This window comes from Lactuca sativa, chromosome 1, assembly GCF_002870075.4.
Source record: "Lactuca sativa cultivar Salinas chromosome 1, Lsat_Salinas_v11, whole genome shotgun sequence".
NCBI lineage: Eukaryota > Viridiplantae > Streptophyta > Magnoliopsida > Asterales > Asteraceae > Lactuca > Lactuca sativa.
Window position 1 is genome coordinate 86,526,460 of NC_056623.2, and position 17,926 is coordinate 86,544,385.

Genomic DNA, 17,926 nt, shown 5'->3' on the forward strand with positions numbered 1-17,926 from the left:
CTCTAATCGCCGTACAAAAACTCTCTCGATAACCATTCAATCTCATCTGGCCACTCAAATTGCATCAGTCCAGTCGGAGGCTATGAAAACGGAAAATAGAGCTAGCGAGGCATTGCGCGGGATGGAGAAGAACCTAGAAGCAAGGGAGAATGGAGTATACTACTTCATGAACCGTATTTGGGTCCCAAAAATCGGAGGATTTAGGGAGGTCGTTATGAAGGAAGCCCACAAGACACGATACTCCATTCATCCCGGTTCAGACAAGATGTATTTGGACATTAAACAACACTATTGGTGGCCTAACATGAAGGCGGAAATTGCGACCTACGTTAGTGAGTGCCTTACGTGCGCCAAGGTAAAAGTGGAGTACCAGAAACCCTCAGGACTGTTACAGCAACCGGTAATCCCTGAGTGGAAATGGGAGGGGATTTCCATGGATTTCGTGACCAAGCTACCCAAGACGTCGAACGGACTGGACACCATATGGGTAATAGTCGACCGACTGACAAAGTCTGCCCATTTCCTGCCTATAAAAGAATCCTACAAGATGGAAAGGCTGACACGTTTGTACATTCGGGAGATCGTGAGACTCCACGGAGTACCAGTGTCCATTATCTCGGATAGGGACAGTAGGTTCACTTCGCGCTTTTGGCAATCACTCCACAAGGCAATGGGAACTCATCTCGACATGAGCACCGCGTATCACCCACAAACGGACGACCAAAGTGAGCGAACCATTCAAACGCTTGAAGACATGCTTCGTGTATGTGTGATAGACTTTGGGAAGTCTTGGGATACCCACCTACCTTTGATCGAGTTCTCATATAACAATAGTTATCATTCGAGCATCAAGGTGGCTCCTTTCGAAGCACTGTACGGACGTAAATGTAGATCACCGTTATGTTGGGCTGAAGTAGGTGATACCCAACTAGCAAGAACACATACGTCGGACAAGGCACTAACGGGACCGGAGATCATTCGCGAAACCACGGAAAAGATCGTTCAGATCAGAGCTCGACTGCAAGCATCGCGTGACCGACAAAAGAGCTACGCCGACAAACGGCGAAAGCCCTTAGAATTCTAGGTCGGTGATCGAGTACTATTGAAAGTCTCACCCTGGAAAGGGGTTATACGTTTCGGAAAACGGGGAAAGCTGAACCCGCGATACATTGGACCTTTCGAAATCGTCGCCCGAATAGGTCCGGTAGCCTACAGACTGCAACTACCCGCAGAGCTAAACGGTGTACACCCCGTGTTTCATGTCTCTAATCTGAAGAAGTGCCTATCAGATGAAACCCTTGTCATTCCTCTTGACGAAATCGAAATCAATGAGAATCTCCTGTTCGTCGAAGAACCAATCGAAATCATGGACAGGGAGGTGAAGCGTACTAAGCAAAGTCGCATCCCGATCGTGAAAGTACGGTGGAACGCAAATCGTGGGCCAGAATTCACGTGGGAACGCGAAGACCAAATGAAGCAAAAGTACCCTCACCTATTCTAGCATTCTCAAATCTAGCTTTCAAACAGAATTTCGGGACGAAATTCCCTCTAACGGGGGGATGATGTCACAACTGGAAATTTTGTGTCATGTAATCTATACACTCAAGTTAATGTGAATCAAAAACTTAAGAGCATGTGTGATACCTATTATTATGACATCAAAAACTTCAATCAAATACATCATACAAGTGCTACAAATAGTCATCAAACAATTGGAAACCCTAGAAGTTCTTGTTTAGGTCCACTTTGGACTAGGACTTCCTTATTGGGCCCAAATGGACCAATAAGCTTCCAATTTGACTATCATGGGCTTAGAACCCTAATTGGGCTCTAATTGGACCCACAATCATTTATTTTAACATTTTGGGCCATTGTGGGCAAAGAATGAAATGAATTAAAAGCCTTGATCCATAATTAACCTAATCTAGCTTAATGAAGAATAAAAGTCACAATTTTATTTTAAAGGGCCAATGATCACCCAAACTAACTTTAATATTGGGCCTAGAGGCAAAAAGCCCAAAAATCTTTCCTTCCCTCTCTATTTTCGGCCCAAGCCCAAGGATAAAGGAGGAGTTGACTTTGGATTGCCACCTCATTTTTATTCATTGGATATCCATGCATGGAACTCATACTTCCAAGCACCTATCTCATCAAGGATCACTTCTCTTCTTTTCCCTCCCTCACTCTCGGCCGAAACACACACACACACACACAAATATCTTTCAAACTCTCTCAATAACACTCAAGAACACTTCCTCCCTCTCCACTCAAAAATCTCGAAATTTAGGAAGCTTTCAAGAGGATCTTTCCACAAATTCTTCATCTAAGGTAAGATTATACTTGGATCTATGACTTAGATTCTTTTTGTCATCAAAACCTTTTCCTAATCCATGCCAAAATCGTGATCTTACATCCTAGAAGCACATCAAACTCGAGATCTTCAAGAAAAGGGTGCTAAGGCCAAAAATCACCAAGTTTTCTTCCATCTTTTCTTCAAAAACCGAAATCACACCCTAAGGTGAGCTTCATACCCCCTATTTTCTGTTTTTATGAGTTTTGTGGGGGGGGGGATACAAGTGAAAGTGTAGATCTATATGTGTTTTTGTATGCCTTGTATGATTCTATGCTTATGTGGGTGTTTTTGTGTGTTTATAATGTTGGATCTAGCCATTAACCCCTAAAAATCGAGATATACTTTATGTTAAATGATACTAGCATCAAATATATTTCTACATACAAAGTGTTCCAAGAAAAATAGCTAAATGGCTTAATAACATTTTATTTGGGCTAAAAACTCAATTTTTGGACATAAAATGTTAAAAATATAAAGTTAAAGGGCCCAAAATGACATATCACGAATTCTGATGGATGAGGAGTGTCAAAACAGTTTCCATAATGTATTTTCTGAAAATATACTTTTTGGAGGATTAAAAACATAAATTTTAAGCTTAATGGGCTAAAAATGGCATTTTCGGCCCAATAGGGCCCAATATGCGAAATTTTCTGTTTTGGAGGACCAAAACTGTGTTTTTCTGTAAAACAGTGGACTACTAGTGTTCCAATTACTTTTCAAAGGTTTAAAATGCTTTTCAAATTTAAAAAGGACCAAAGTTGCAAAAATTTTCCAATTTGGGCCAAAATTGTAAAAACTGCGAAAAGAAGGGTTATAACCGAAGAAAACTGTATTTTCAGGGACTCAAACTGTTTTCAATGAAAAATATGCTGAAAAATATAAATTTCAATAACTTTTGGTGTTAAAATGTTAAGAAAAATGATTTAAGGACCAAACCGGAAAGTTATTTAATTAGAGGGTTGAAAAAGTAAATTCACAAACAAAGAGGGGCTGAAAACATAAAATTTTCAAGGCTGATTCAATACACTCAACTTGATCAAATATTGGCACCGCAACTACCGACGAAATACAATACACAACAATACCAAAAATCGTTGTTAAACGAATTGGTTCGGTCTCGAACCAATAAAAATCCGAAACTACTAACGCGACGATACCTCGATTCACACAAGTAACATTTGGGAATCTATTACACACGTGAGAGTGCACAGACGTCTACGCACCATCTTTGGGCCCCAAAGTGTAAAATCTTGTTTGTTGGGCCTAGCTAGCCCAATGACCTGATCTTAAGGCCCGAAGACTTCTACCTTACGAGTTGTTGGGTCTTACATGATCTAACACAGCGTAAAAGGACTTTCAATGGCTTGTATACTATTGGTCCCCAAGGGTCCTTTGGTATTGCTAGTAAAGTCGGTATTTTATGCGAGGCGGGTCAAGGGCCCCTCGTACTCTTTTTCTATCCCCAACCGGCTAATGGAGTTACCGAGGTCTTCGTGCCCTCTTTCTCTTCGGATGTGGGAGTACCTGAAGTCAGGGTGGTTGGATAACGTGATTAGTACGGACGACGCCTACGGGATCGTTAGTATAGTTATAAACAGGTCGTTTGTGTAACACGTGTTTATAGCAACTTATCATGCGCAAAAATAATCCGACGTCGCCTGAAATTAATGACTTCACACGCTACAATGGTTTCATTTTCAACTTCATGGAATTCAAAGAATTAGGAAAACATCGGGTTTTCCTAGGGTTTTCAATACATACGGTTTTGAAATGCACACAATTTTGATGAACATTTTTTTTTACAACTATGGAAACAGACAGGCATACTTATGGATCTTCACAAATGTTTTCAAGAGTTCTTTTCAGAAAATATCGGATTTTCTGGTGGTTTTCAAAATGATACAAAACGTTGCTTTTCAAAAACTGCTTATGAACTCACCAACATTTCTTATGTTGACGTTTTTCAAAATACTTGTATTCTCAGGTAACCAGTGAATCAAAGGAAAGTGTACTCAGTGATGGCTTGCAGTTTACTTATTAATGAATCAAACAATTTATTTTTGGGAATGTAATGATTAAACAATGTACTTCATGTAAACTTTATCGGTTGTACTATATTAATGCATGGTGACGAATGTTGTTACGTTTCATATATATTCAATGTTATGGTATTCAATTTAGTCACGACAGCCCTCGGACGTTTCCGCCGTCTGGTTCGGGGGTGTGACATGCCGGGCCGACCCAACTATACCTTGTCTGGCGCTCCCCTACCAGCCTTTCCTGGTGCGCGCCCGCCAGCCTCGCCCGACGCCTTTGGGCGGCCTTGCCCAGATCCTTACTAGTTAGGCCTGAATTGGGCTGGACCAAGGCTTGACCTAATTCCCCTCGACGTAGTTGTCCGCTAGAAATGGAATAGTGCCTGCTCCTTGGAGGAGGACTCTTCCCCAAGTGGTTCAGCCGCCACTAGACCTTCCCCCGTGGCTCAGTTGCCACACTAAACTCCAGCCGGTTGGCTCAGCCGCCACCCGCCGCCGTCAGCCACCATACACCACCACCAGCACCAAGATGGTTCTCTCCAGCTATGGAGAACCATCTCAAATCTATCAACTGATCTAACTTGATCGTTAGAGTCCGCTCTTGGGGCACAGTCCCTGGGGCGGCTCTAACGCATCTCTCTGTTGTGACCTCGCATATCTATCGCCGATGTAGAAGCACTTTCTCAGAGCAGGTGGTCGGAGCCGATGTCGCATCACGTATCCACCACATGGGCCAGGAAAGCATAGCATCTCTTCTGCAAATACTTCCTTTCCTTCTTGCAAGTAATGAATCTTAGGTTCTTCCCTGCCTTGTCTCTATAAACCACAAGGGCTTCATCGTTTGGTAAGGGTAATTGCACAGACTTTTCATAACATAAAATCCCCGCTCGATGGATCGATAACCAATCCATTCCGATGATTACATCGAAACTTCTAATGATCATGGGCATTAAGTCGACAGTGAACACATGATTATTCAAGGTGAGAAGGCAGTTGGTGAGTATTTCTAAGGTGCTTTCTTTTTAACCATGGGCTACTTCTACCGTGTAAGCGTTATTGAGTTTTCATGATTCATGATTTATCATTTTTCTAAACTTGTGGGAAATAAAGCTCTTATCGGCACCAATGTCAAATAATACGAAAGGATAAGTATTGTCGATAGGAAACGTACCAGTAACCACAGTTGGTTCCTGGCGTGCGTCTCCCACACCTCACAAAATCCCTTCCTTGAACACCCTGTTTCTTCAGCTTAGGACAGTCTTTTCTGAAATGTCCTGGTTGGTTGCACTCGAAGTATGTTCGACTTTCTCTTGCGGTAGTAGTTGAAGCTGTGTTGTTTGGGTTCTTTCTGCAAAATCTGGCGGTATGACCCCTTAACTTGTAGTTGATGTAGATCATGCAGTTTTTAACATGATGATAGTTGCACTTGGGGCAGCGAGGTAGAGCTCCGGCGTAGGGCTTTGCTGGAGTGGGAGTGTTTGTGACTACAACATACACTGTTACAAGCTTTGGGTTTGGCTTACGGCGCTTGAAGTTCCCCTTCTGCTTTCCTTTGAACTTATTTTTAGTACTCCCAACTCTATCCTTCTCCTTTGATTGGGTCATGATGCCCTGTCGGATGCGTTGCTCAGTTAACTCATAGGCTAGTTGTTTAGCGCTGTCAAAAGTGGAGGGTTTGGATGCAGTAACCAGACCTTGGACCGACGATGCTAGCCCCCAATGTATCTCTCCGTCTTCTTGTCTTCGGAAGGCACCATTCCAGGACAAAGAGTTGCAAGATCTTCGAATCGAGAGGTATAAGCAGCTACCTTTGATCCTTGCATGGTTAGATTCCAGAGTTCTTGTTCTAGTGCTTGAATCTCCTGCCGTGGGCAATACACATTGGTCATCATTTGTTTCAGCTGTTCCCATCCCATGGCATAGGATTCAACAATTCCCATAGTCTTGGCATGGTTGTTCCACCAAGTTAAGGCGGAATCCATCAGTGTGCAGGTAGCGTACTTAACCCTGCAGTCGTATGGGCAAGAGCTGGAATGGAAGACAACTTCAATCTTCTCTATCCATCGGGACAGGCCAACAGCTCCTTCGGTCCCATAAAAGGATCGGGGTTTACAACCCATGGATTCTTTGTATGAGCAGTGCCTAGGATTGTTTTGGGCAACTACAGGAGTACCACTTCCGCTATTTCCAGTATTCCCGTTTCGAGCGGCCTTGTAAGTCGCCAAAGCTGTAGCAATCCCTTGTACATGCATATTTTGCATCGTAGTGGGATCCATCTGGAATGTTTGGTGGTTATTTTTTGCGCTTGGGGATTCTTCAGGGTTTGGAGTTCCTTCTGTTGTTTGATTTGTTTATCGAACACTTCTCCTGTTAGTTTGGGGAGTCGGTGGTGGACGAACTCATGGTTCTTTTCGTCGAGGCATTGCCCTAAACGTTTAGAAAAGACACAGTTAAGTTTTTTATACTACTTAATTATAACAAGAATGTAAGAATTTTATTGCATTTATTCTTATAATCCCAAAGATTTCCAAGTCATAGAGTGAGATTAAATCCTGAAATCCTACCGATTTTCAAATGACAGGGGAAAGGTGATTGGTTCAGAAATCATCTAGATTTCCGAATGATAGAGGGGATCTTAATTGCTAGTGATTTTGAAATTTATTAGTGTTTTAAAATGTATATATGGATTCTAAGGTACTAGGTTGCTGCAGCGAATCTGGAGAACATTCTTCAATCTCTAAAACACTCAACCATTGTAGTCTGTCAAACTCCTTGCTCAAGGTTGGTTGTGTACCGAACCGACCACAAATAACATAGGCGCACGTTCCAGGTTTATTTGTGGTATGGCTTATGTACGATACTAAACTTTAATTGAGGCGTCTGACCTAAAGGGTTGAGTTGGTAGTTTTAGTTGAAGCGATGTTTAGTATTTTTATTAAGTGTTCTCATCGCGGGTCAGAGTATATATATGAACTCTTATACATTATGGTTGGTGGGGTTTGTAGTATTATTAATCTATGTTTTGTACTTCCCAACTACCGAGCACATATAGGGGCCATACATGAGGCACCAAAGGGCAGGACCATTTAGGCATTTAAGCACTTCTGAAATCCAGCAACCCAAGCGACACTCCAAACCAGATTCCCCGTACCGTAAGTAGTCGAGAAGTAGTTTTATTATTAATAATACTTTTACTAGAAGCTAGTTGCTATAGTTGTAATCCTCTTTTGAGGATACGGGTTCTCTGTAGCCAATTTAGCTCTGATACCAATCTTTCACACCCCTGGCCGAGGCGGCGGAACACGCTGGGCTGTGTGACTAAGTTCATGGATCACAGATAAATTGAATATACAACACAAGTACAACAATGAACAAACACCATTTGTATTATAAGTTTAAGTTTTCATACAAGGTTCTTACAGATATTAACATAATAATATGAGTTTTCCTTAACTGTTAGGCATAACAGTTCAAAAGTAGAAAATTCAAGTACTTGCGAGCCATGTTTTCCAACGTCTGAGTGTGCCCGAAATTTCACTGATTTCCTGAGAATACATGTATTTTGAAAGTTAACACGAGATTGGTGAGAGTCATAGGTTTTCTGCTAGCTGCAGTAATAATACTTTTAAAAGTCCAAAAGTATTTTTCTTGTAAAACAAAAGTTGAAACAATGCTTTTCATGAGTCTTTAAAAGCCAAAAAGTATCTTTATAAATAAATCCATGCTTTTAATGAAAACGTATTTGTAATAACTCCATGAAAGTTGAAATATATCCATTGTATAAGTAACCACTATACTTAAAAATAGTTCTGAAAGCAACCAAACATATGGTTGTAGTGAAAAGGTGAGAGAGATTCGTGTTAATTCTTTTAGTGAGTTCTATAATCGAGCTATGGACGAAAAGTACCCCTACCTACAACGCTTCATTAGACGTCATAGTAACGATCGTAGACACATATCACCTGCTACAATTGATCTGTATACGGTGGTCCTTTGATTTGTCTGAATCGACGAGAACAAAATAAATGAAAAGGAAAAGGTGGCGGTGACTCACAGGGGCGGAGCAACAGCAGCATAAGGGTGGTGAAGGGTGGTTTTGAGATTAGTGCAACAGGAGGCCGACGGAGGTGGTGGTTTCGATGTTGCTGCCTTCGTTTCTTCCTCCTTCCAGTTGTACTTCGATGCAGGGAGTATTTAGAAGCTTTGGGGGATCGAAATCAACTTAGGGGTGAAATTTTTAGGTGATGGCAGTGGGTTTTTGAAGGTGGCAGTAGGGTGGTGCAGTGGAGGTGGGTGATTGTCGGCAGCCTTCTGTTGCTGGTTTCTTCTTGTGTTTCTGGCCAAATTGAAGGCTGAGGAGGGTGGTGGTGGTTAAGGGGGTTATAAGGAAGGGGTTGGAGGGTTTGATGATGGTTTTAGATGGTGGTGTAGGGTGGTTCTTCTAGCTTTTCTGGACAGAAATGGTGAGGGGGAAGAGAGAGAGTGATAGAGAGAAGAGTGGCTGATGAATTTGTGAGGATTCAGGAGAAGTATTGGCTTCTATTTATAGTATCAGCCCACACACACTTGCTTGATCAATGGCCATACCTCCAACCCATTTTTTACCTTTGGTGAAACTTATAACCAAAGAAGGAGAGAGAGAGGGGGGGGAGGAGGAGGAGGAAGGCGATAAGGTTTTTGGAGTCTATCATCCCATTATACCTCCATTACATGTCCAAAACATACAAAAACCGAGTGTCTTGGGATTCGTGAATCAATGATTTTTTTAGAAAGCACCGTTAGATAAAGTATAATTCAAGGATTACAGAACATCAAACGGATTAATTTTTGGAGTTACGAATCTTTGGGAAATTGTGGTTGAAGTTTCGCGTCTTAACGGCTCGTGGGGTTTGTTTTCGCGACTTTCGTAAATATATTCGTAAAAATTACTTCGTTTGTGAAATTAAATAATATACTATATCTTGAGTCCAAAAGCGCTCTTGGAAATCATGTCGGCAAAGTGTAAGTGCCACAACGGTTCGATTCGATTTTACGCGATTAAAGAAAACAATGTTTTACTGTCTGTTTTTTTCTTGAAACTGTCGTATCTTTTGCATATGATCTCCGTTTTCACGTTCTTTATATTTTCGGAAACAGGGGAACATGTGCTATCATATTTTAATGTTTGTTTTGCTCAAAATTGATTAATGTAAAATTTCAGTTTTTCAGACGCATTATCCAACGCTGCAGTTGAGCAGTTTGATTTGGTTACCAGTTTACACGCTTGGGCATAAAATATCATCTGATATTACATAATAATTGAATTGGACTCATTTATATTTCATTAGATGCACTAAAACTGACCGAGGTAAATTACAAATAAATTTTCCGTAATTTAGTCGTTTGAAATCTCTGCCCTAAATTCCGGGATGTCACATTAATTACCTCCCCGTTAAGGGAATTTTGTCCCAAAATTAGTACATTCTTGGCTTCTTTATACAACTAGTTAGTTGTTTCACTAGTGGAGGGGGCATCGTTGAATAAGTGTGGATACTTTTGTTTCATTTGGTCCTCACGTTCCCAAGTAAACTCCGGCCCTCTACGAGAGTTCCATCGTACTTTTACTATAGGTATGTGATTTTGCTTGAGTCTTTTGATCTCCCAATCCATAATCTCCACTGGTTCCTCCACGAAATGAAGCTTTGTGTTGACTTGGATTTCATCGAGTGGTACGACTAGGTGGACATGGACAATTAATGGAACCCCTCCATGGAGAGTACATGAAAGGGCCTAAGAATTTACATATCTCTATCCCATAACACTATCATGGGAATGATGTAGAGCTGAATAATCTCCCATAGGAAGGTACTAGCTAAGGAACAAGTTGTGAGACAATGTTTAAGTGGAAATAAAATGGCAATTTATAGAAAGATGACCGACTACCACCAAGACCAATTGTAGCTGTTATATTTTTGGTAAACCGAATATAACAAACAAAGGGAGATATCCACCCAAAAAACAAACGGAATAGACAAGGATTAGAAGAGACCTCGTGGTGACAATGTAGATGACTTGTATTGTTCGCAAGTATTGCATGCTTGGACATATTGTTGGACTATTTTGCCATACCGATCTAACAAAGTTTGGATGCCAGGCTATGATATGTCCTGTAAAACAGAGTGACACTACTAGAACTAAAATGGAATTCATCAAATAATCATTGGATCCATATGGATGATGCTGGTATAACAAATCGACCCTTGTAATATACTTTTTTGTTTTGTAGGGTGAAAACAGTGTGCGATTAAGGAATGGTAGATAATGCACATATAATTTTCTGTAGATAAGGATCACTATCAAACAAATGGAGGAGACGCATACTATCTAACCATTATGGAAATAAAGGAAGGGAACAAAATTCTTTGTCGAGAATACGGGAGCACACATTTTTTATAAAGGACTAAATTGTTAAAAGAATTGTGAAAAAAGTTGTAAAAAATATAAAAAGCTATTAAAATACTATAAAATATATAATTTTGTAAAAAACTGAGTTTTCGAAATCATGTAAAAACAATGATTAATTTTATTAAATTCCGTACATTTTGGGACTTTTTCATGTTTAAATGTGGACCTTTTTAATTTAAGAAAAAAACCTATATGTTTCTAATTCTTTCATTTGATCATCTTAGCAGGTGAGCCGGTAATCTTTTGGTAATAAACAATTAGTTTCCAGAAAAAACCTCATATTTTACAAACTTTTTCATTTTTAAATATCATAATTCCTATGTTTTAATTGTTGTTATTGGTATGATGTTCTTGATGGAGGAAGATGTGGTTGGATTATATTTATGCTTAGTAATATTGAGAATGAAGGTTTTGCATATGCTAAATTGATGAAATAATATCATAGATGGTTCTATGTCTAGTAATTTAAGGATTAAAAGTTTAATGTTAGCTAACTTGGATGCAACCGTGTGAAGGGTTTTAGTATGTTAATTTGGATGAAGTCATATCACAAATGGTTATGTGTGTGTTATTTTGGAGACTAGAGGTTCTGTGTCTACTAATTTAAAAACCGAATGTTCTAGATTTGCTAACTTAAGGTTCTATATTTGTTAATTGTCTGTGTTTGCAACGTACACTTTTGCTTTTGCTAACAAAGATTTTGTGACTATTAATTTGAAAATAAATAACAATGCAATGCCTAAGATAGTTGTTGACCGTGATATTACTAATATATGACTATTAATGGAAAACATGTCTCAAAAGTATTTAATGTGATTATTATGGATTCAACATGTTTTTTATAGATAACCAAACGCCGAACAAAACCATAGTGAATTGTGAGTGCGGTCTAAACTAACCAACTTGTGAAACCTACAACAAAATCAGGTTTCAGGGGGACCAAATCTACCCAAAATCGAAGTACAAAAGAAAAAAAATTATCAAAAGGAGCTCACAACGATGAGAAAAAAATTATGGTCAAAATGGAAAAGTTGATCTAGAAGCAAAATTTTATCAAATAGTATTTTCGGGAAAAAAAATAATATATTCTTAAAAAGTTAATACTAAACCTGCTTAAAGTTAAAGCTTCAATATAAAAAAGAGCAAAAAAAAAATTTCAATACCTTTTTAAATAAATAAAGTTAGCTTTAATCAACAAAAAGTCACAAAGTATAAGACTTTTTTATATAATTAACTCTAAAAACAAAGTAATTACAAAAGTTTTAAACTAAATTCATAACAAAATTAGAGTTAAGCCAATACTATAACTAAAATTTAAATAACCTATAAACATACTATATACAACGTCACTAGGACCCATTGATAACAACTTCTAGCGACTTAAAATATATGACCTTAGTATAAGAGTACCTGGTCAAACAAACTATATAGACAATCTAGATACCCTGAATAGACATGACTTCATGTGACATAATATGTGCACTACATATTATAGAAGTACTATAAACAGATTATATAGACAATCTAGACACAGTTGCATGCTTCCAATTATCTACACACCAATTGCCTCCTCCTCTGTGTCAATTGCTTTCTTTTTTCTGGAGACCCTTGCTGCTGCAGCCTCCTTTATACTTAACATTTGATTTAATGGTTTGATAACCCAAAGGATCTTATCCATATATGCTCGTTATTAGGGTCATCTTCTTCCTCTCCAATCTTGTAGTTATCTGTCTCGTTCCGATTATATTTAATTGTATAGTCATCTGACACCTTATCATTAGACTTGTCAGATTACCTCTCATGATCATTCAACTTAACCGTCGATGCAAATGGCAATGGCTCATCATCTTCAGCATCAAAAGGCTGGATCTCAACATGTTTCCTTTTCGGCTTTATATCAACTGAATCCATAGGCTCGATGTTGATCGCCCCCTTTAGTTTCAAAGCACGGTTTGTATTCGGGTTATTATCAAAATTGAATATAAAACTATTACCATTAACTGCAGACACATGCAAGGTAAACATGGTCACTATATATATATATATATATATATATATATATATATATATATATATATATATATATATATATATATATATATATATATATATATATATATATATACCAAATAAAATTTGCATAAGTGGTAATCATACTACAGTTACAACTAACCACTAAATGTCTTTGTTAATTAACTCTTTCTTTTTTATCGTAAATTTTCCAAAAACTAAGACAATAGCTACGGTGTCATCATCGTTGTTGTCGTTTGAGGATCTATTTCCATCTATTTTTAATGTTTAACCGCAGCACTGAAAACAAATCACAAAGTTATAAACAAAATGATAAACTATTTAATCAAAAGAAATAAAAAACACTCTTACTTACATTAATTGATTGTGTTTAATCTTTTTCAGATTTTTCCCAAGTCACAAGCAAAATGATGAAGTTTTCACATACTTCACACACAAAATCAAGATTAAAATTTTTCATGGAAAGATCATATCCTAGCTTAGGTTTGCACTGTCGAACCAACTTATACTTAAGTTGGTTTGACAGTGCAAACCCAAGCTAGGATATGATCTTTCTTAAGTTGGTTCGACAGTGCAAACCTAAGCTAGGATATGATCTTTCTGTGAAGAATTTGAATCATGATTTCGTGTGTGAAGTATGTGGAAACCTCATCACTTTGCTTTTGACTTTGGGAGAATCTGAAAAAGCTGAATCGCAATCATTCAATCAATTAATGTAAGTGAGAGTACTTTTTATTTTTTTTGATTAAATAGTTTATCATTTTGTTCATGCCTTTTAGATTTGTTTTCAGTGATGTGGTCAAACATTAAACATAGATGCAAATAGATCCTCCAACAATGACACTGTGGCTATTGTCTCGGTTTTTGAAATTTTTACGATAAAAGAGAAAGAATTAACCAGTAAAGACATTCAATGGCTAGTTGTAAGTGTATTATGATTACTACTTGTGCAGATTTTATTTGGTATATATATGTGTATTTATATATAGTGACCATGTTTACTTTACATGTGTGTGCAGTAATAATTTCACATTCAATTCAGACGATAACTGGAATAAACCATGCTTTGAAGCTAAAAGGGGCAATCAACATCGAGCCTATGGATTCAGCTGATATGAAGTTGAAAAGGAATCATGCTGAGATTCAGCTTACTGATGTTGAAGACGATAAAGATGATGAACCACTGTCATTTGCATCACCGGTTAAGTCGAATGATCATGAGAGGTACTCTGATACGTCTGATAATGAACTGTCGGATCACTAAAACAACTAAATATAACCGGAGCGAGGCAGATGGCTACGAGAGTGACGAGAAAGAATATAACCCTCATAACGAGCATACATACAATCCTCCGGATTATCAAACCTTTAAATCAAATGTTAAGTATGGAGATGCAACCATTGTCCTAAATTTCTGGAGGATTGACACTCAGAGATCTGGGAAGAAGATATGCACAAATGTTAGCGCAACAAGCTTTTCAAGAATAGTAGCAGAAATAAACAAACACAATACAAGGAATCGAAAACTCAAAATGGAGTTTAAATTAATGTTTCACTCTAGCTATCCCATGCAGACCACAAACATTGTTGTAAGACCCTGTAACATTCAACTTATTTAATTTTCATATTTTATAGTATTATATATGGATTGTCTAATATTAATCATATATAAACATGACTTTTTAAATATTTGGGTTATTTAAAGTTAAGCTTATCTATCTATTCATATTCTAAGGTTTTTGTGAAAACTATAAGCAAATGCAATAGTGGAGAACATGATTGTGGGTTTAATGGTGTAACTTAGGTAGTTAAGTAGGTTAGTTTTTAAAGGTGTTTGTAGAAGTAGGTTAGGTTATAGGGTATACCATCTTTCATCTTTCACTTTTTGAGTGTCACGCCAGTTTTTCCTTACTCTCCTTTCATTCACCAAAACGTAGGAAATTGTCACATTTCACTACCTTATATATATATATATATATATATATATATATATATATATATATATATATATACTAGGAAAGTACAAGTGCCGTGCTAAGCACGACCCACAGAGGTTTGTATCGGAAAACTTACATACATTTTTAAGACAGTTATTGATGTCAGGAATTTAAGTGTTGGATACATAGGAGAAAAGAGCAACAATAAGAAGTAGGGTAAGGAGATTGTAGTCTATAGACACTCAAAAGATAAAGATTTAAAAAAAAAAAAATTCAAAGCAAGTGTATTTAACAAACAAGATTGGTATCCCATCAATATTGCTACAAAAATGCAGGAAAAAAGCTAATAAATCTATTCTGATTTCTAATAGAAACTCTAAAATGATCCAAAGAGGTCCTTTTGAGCAAAACAGAATACTGAACATCCAAAAGAAGACGGACGAATTAGATAAATTAGTGGCTTGAAATCTTGACATACATAACAAAATAGGTGCTTCATGACCTGAATTGTATATTGTTTTACCCCTGTTACTGCAGACCACACCTGTGGAATGCTTCATCTCATACAAAATAAAGTCCAGAATAATATTAATTTAAAAACCTTTATTAATCTATCATTTCCACTTCTAACAACGGAACCTTGTTTGTTAGGGTAAGAGAATTCAAGATCATTAACACTACCACTATGCACCTCAATCTATGTAAGCAAACAAAGTAGAATAAATTATGGAAATCTAATAGAAAATGTGTTTTAAGGATGAAAAATAAACACAATGAAATCATATAGAAGCCTCCAACTGATTTCGTAGATCATGTATAATGCAAAGCTATTGTAAACAAAGAACACTGGATGACTACTTAACGAGAATATGAAGATCTTCACAAGGATGTAAAATAGAATTCAAATATTTTTGTTTCGTTTGTAGATCTAACAAAGCATTTGGAATGTAAATAAAGACATGGTGGGTGTTTTCTTGGGGTTGCTTTGCTGCACATGAACATTTAGAAAATAGCTTTACAAAATTACTAAACTTTACCTTCTAAATCTAAATTATAACATTAAATTGATAATTATGAGAAATAATGGAAAACAATGTCAGGGAACAGATATCACCTCAAAAACCCTAAAATGGAAGAGGCAACTGTACAGATGGTCTTACATCGAGTATTATTTCTTCCTTTTGCATTCTCCCACAAAATTTTCCACCAACATGCTCACGGATGTCTTCAATCTCGTACAAATCCAATCAAAATCAATATTAAACTGAAAATACTAACCAATTTCTATATCGATCAAGAAAAAACAGGTGATTATTCTCTTGAAATCGGTGCACCCAAATCAGAATAAAGATTAAAATGAAAAACCTAGTTTGGAGAGAGATAGAAATGGCAATCTTCAAGTAAAAGAAGTGTATTAATGTGTAAAAAGGCAATCTTCAAGTAAATATCATATTCTTACCATGATCTGGTCACGATGACATAGACGTGAAATGAAAAGAGGAAAACCAATAGAAATACCAGCCATCTTCTTCGTTAAGGGACCCCATTTCCTCAGACATGAGGTTTCCCACATGGTGCTCGGAACCACCTTCATTGCACAATCAAAGTATGAACGGGTGGGTAAATAAGAGTTCAGAATCGTCATGCCTACAGATTGAGAGAAGAGGGTTCGCTGTAAGACCGGAAGGAGCGAAGGAAGCTCTTCCTCACTTTTTTCTATTTTCTTTTTTTTGGTACCCTCCTTTCCTTGCTTTTCTTCACCTCACCTAGAACCAATGGCGCTTCTCTCTCTTTTTTTTTTATTAAATAAAATTAATTTTTTTTTATGAATTATAATTTTTAAACTAATGCTAAACATAAATTTTAATTAAAAATAAAAAATATTTCATTAATTAAAATAAAACTTACATATTTTTACCGTTGATTAACAGTTCTTTTTCAAAAAAAAAAAAAAATTCCCAGCCAATCGCAGCAAGAGAGAGAGAAAGCGGGAGAGGCTTCCCTCTCCGTTTCCCGCACAACGCTTCCCCGCGCCGACGGTGCGGTGTTACGCCGGGCGGGAAGCTTCCCACTGCCGTTCCCCACGCCCACTTCGTCTAGCCCAATCTGGGAAGGATTTATGGCTGTAAGGAAGTAATATAATAAGGAGGAGAGAGCGGTAGAGAGAGACTGGATTCTGGAAACCTAATCACTTTCAACTAGGGGCGAGCGCGAAGCGGTTCGGTGCGATTATTAGTCAAAGCCTCACCACTAACCGCAAATTCAGTTAATCCATTTTCAAAACCGCTTGGTGCAGTTATTTTTATGGTGCGGTTATGCGGTTGTTTTTTCTGTGTTGCGGTTATTAACCGTATCGATTTCGTACGGTTATTTTGTGTGGTTTTTAACCACAGTTTATAGCTCAAACGGTTTTAAACGTTCAAACATATTACTTATAATAATAATAATAATAATAATAATAATAATAACAATAATAATAATAATAATAATAATAATAATAATAATAATAATAATAAGGTATAAGACAATTAACTTAAATCACAAACAATTAATATCTTAAAAACGTCAAATCAATAGTAATTAACAATAAATTTCTTAAATTTGTCTAATTTCACCATTTTACAAAGTTAAACGTAACAAAAAGCCAACACTTTTGTCTTCTACTATTTTATTCATCTTTCATTCATTAAACTTGTCTTATTTTTAATATTTAATATATTAATAATTAATAAAAAAAGCTGTATATAATATAAGCGGTGCGGTGCGTTTTTTTTTTTTTTTTGCGGTTTTTGAAAACTAATAACCGCACGCAAATTTGCGGTTTATGAAAAATAGAAAACCTCACCATCGGTTTTTGTTGCGGTTGCGGTTAATTTTAGTTGTGGTGCGGTTTTTGCTCACCCCTACTTCCACCTATAGATAAAAAAATTGCGATTATTTCATGGATTCTATATCTTCTTCAAAGGATGTTAGAGAGAGGAAGAAGATACGTGTGTGAGAACGAAATGGACGAGGAGAGAGAAGCGGTGGTGGGTCTGAGTTGTCATCTTCAATTTGTGAAACGGAAGAAGTGGAGCGGTGGGAGTCGGACCAACTCCAAATCTCTAATGGTTACACAAAAATAG

The 17,926-nt window shown here is 37.3% G+C and overlaps 1 long non-coding RNA gene across 2 annotated transcripts; it reads right to left on the reverse strand.

The window, feature by feature from the left end:
* Window positions 1-12,035: 12,035 nt before the first annotated feature.
* Window positions 12,036-16,974, reverse strand: LOC111900530 (uncharacterized). 2 transcript variants are annotated; one of them, XR_006191168.2, is made up of 3 exons: window positions 16,261-16,729; window positions 14,730-16,026; window positions 12,036-14,301 (listed from the first exon to the last, which is right to left on the reverse strand). It is a non-coding gene; the product is annotated as an uncharacterized LOC111900530 (long non-coding RNA). The 2 variants fall into 2 exon arrangements; XR_006191167.2 differs by having other exon boundaries at window positions 12,036-16,026; window positions 16,261-16,974.
* Window positions 16,975-17,926: the final 952 nt, after the last annotated feature.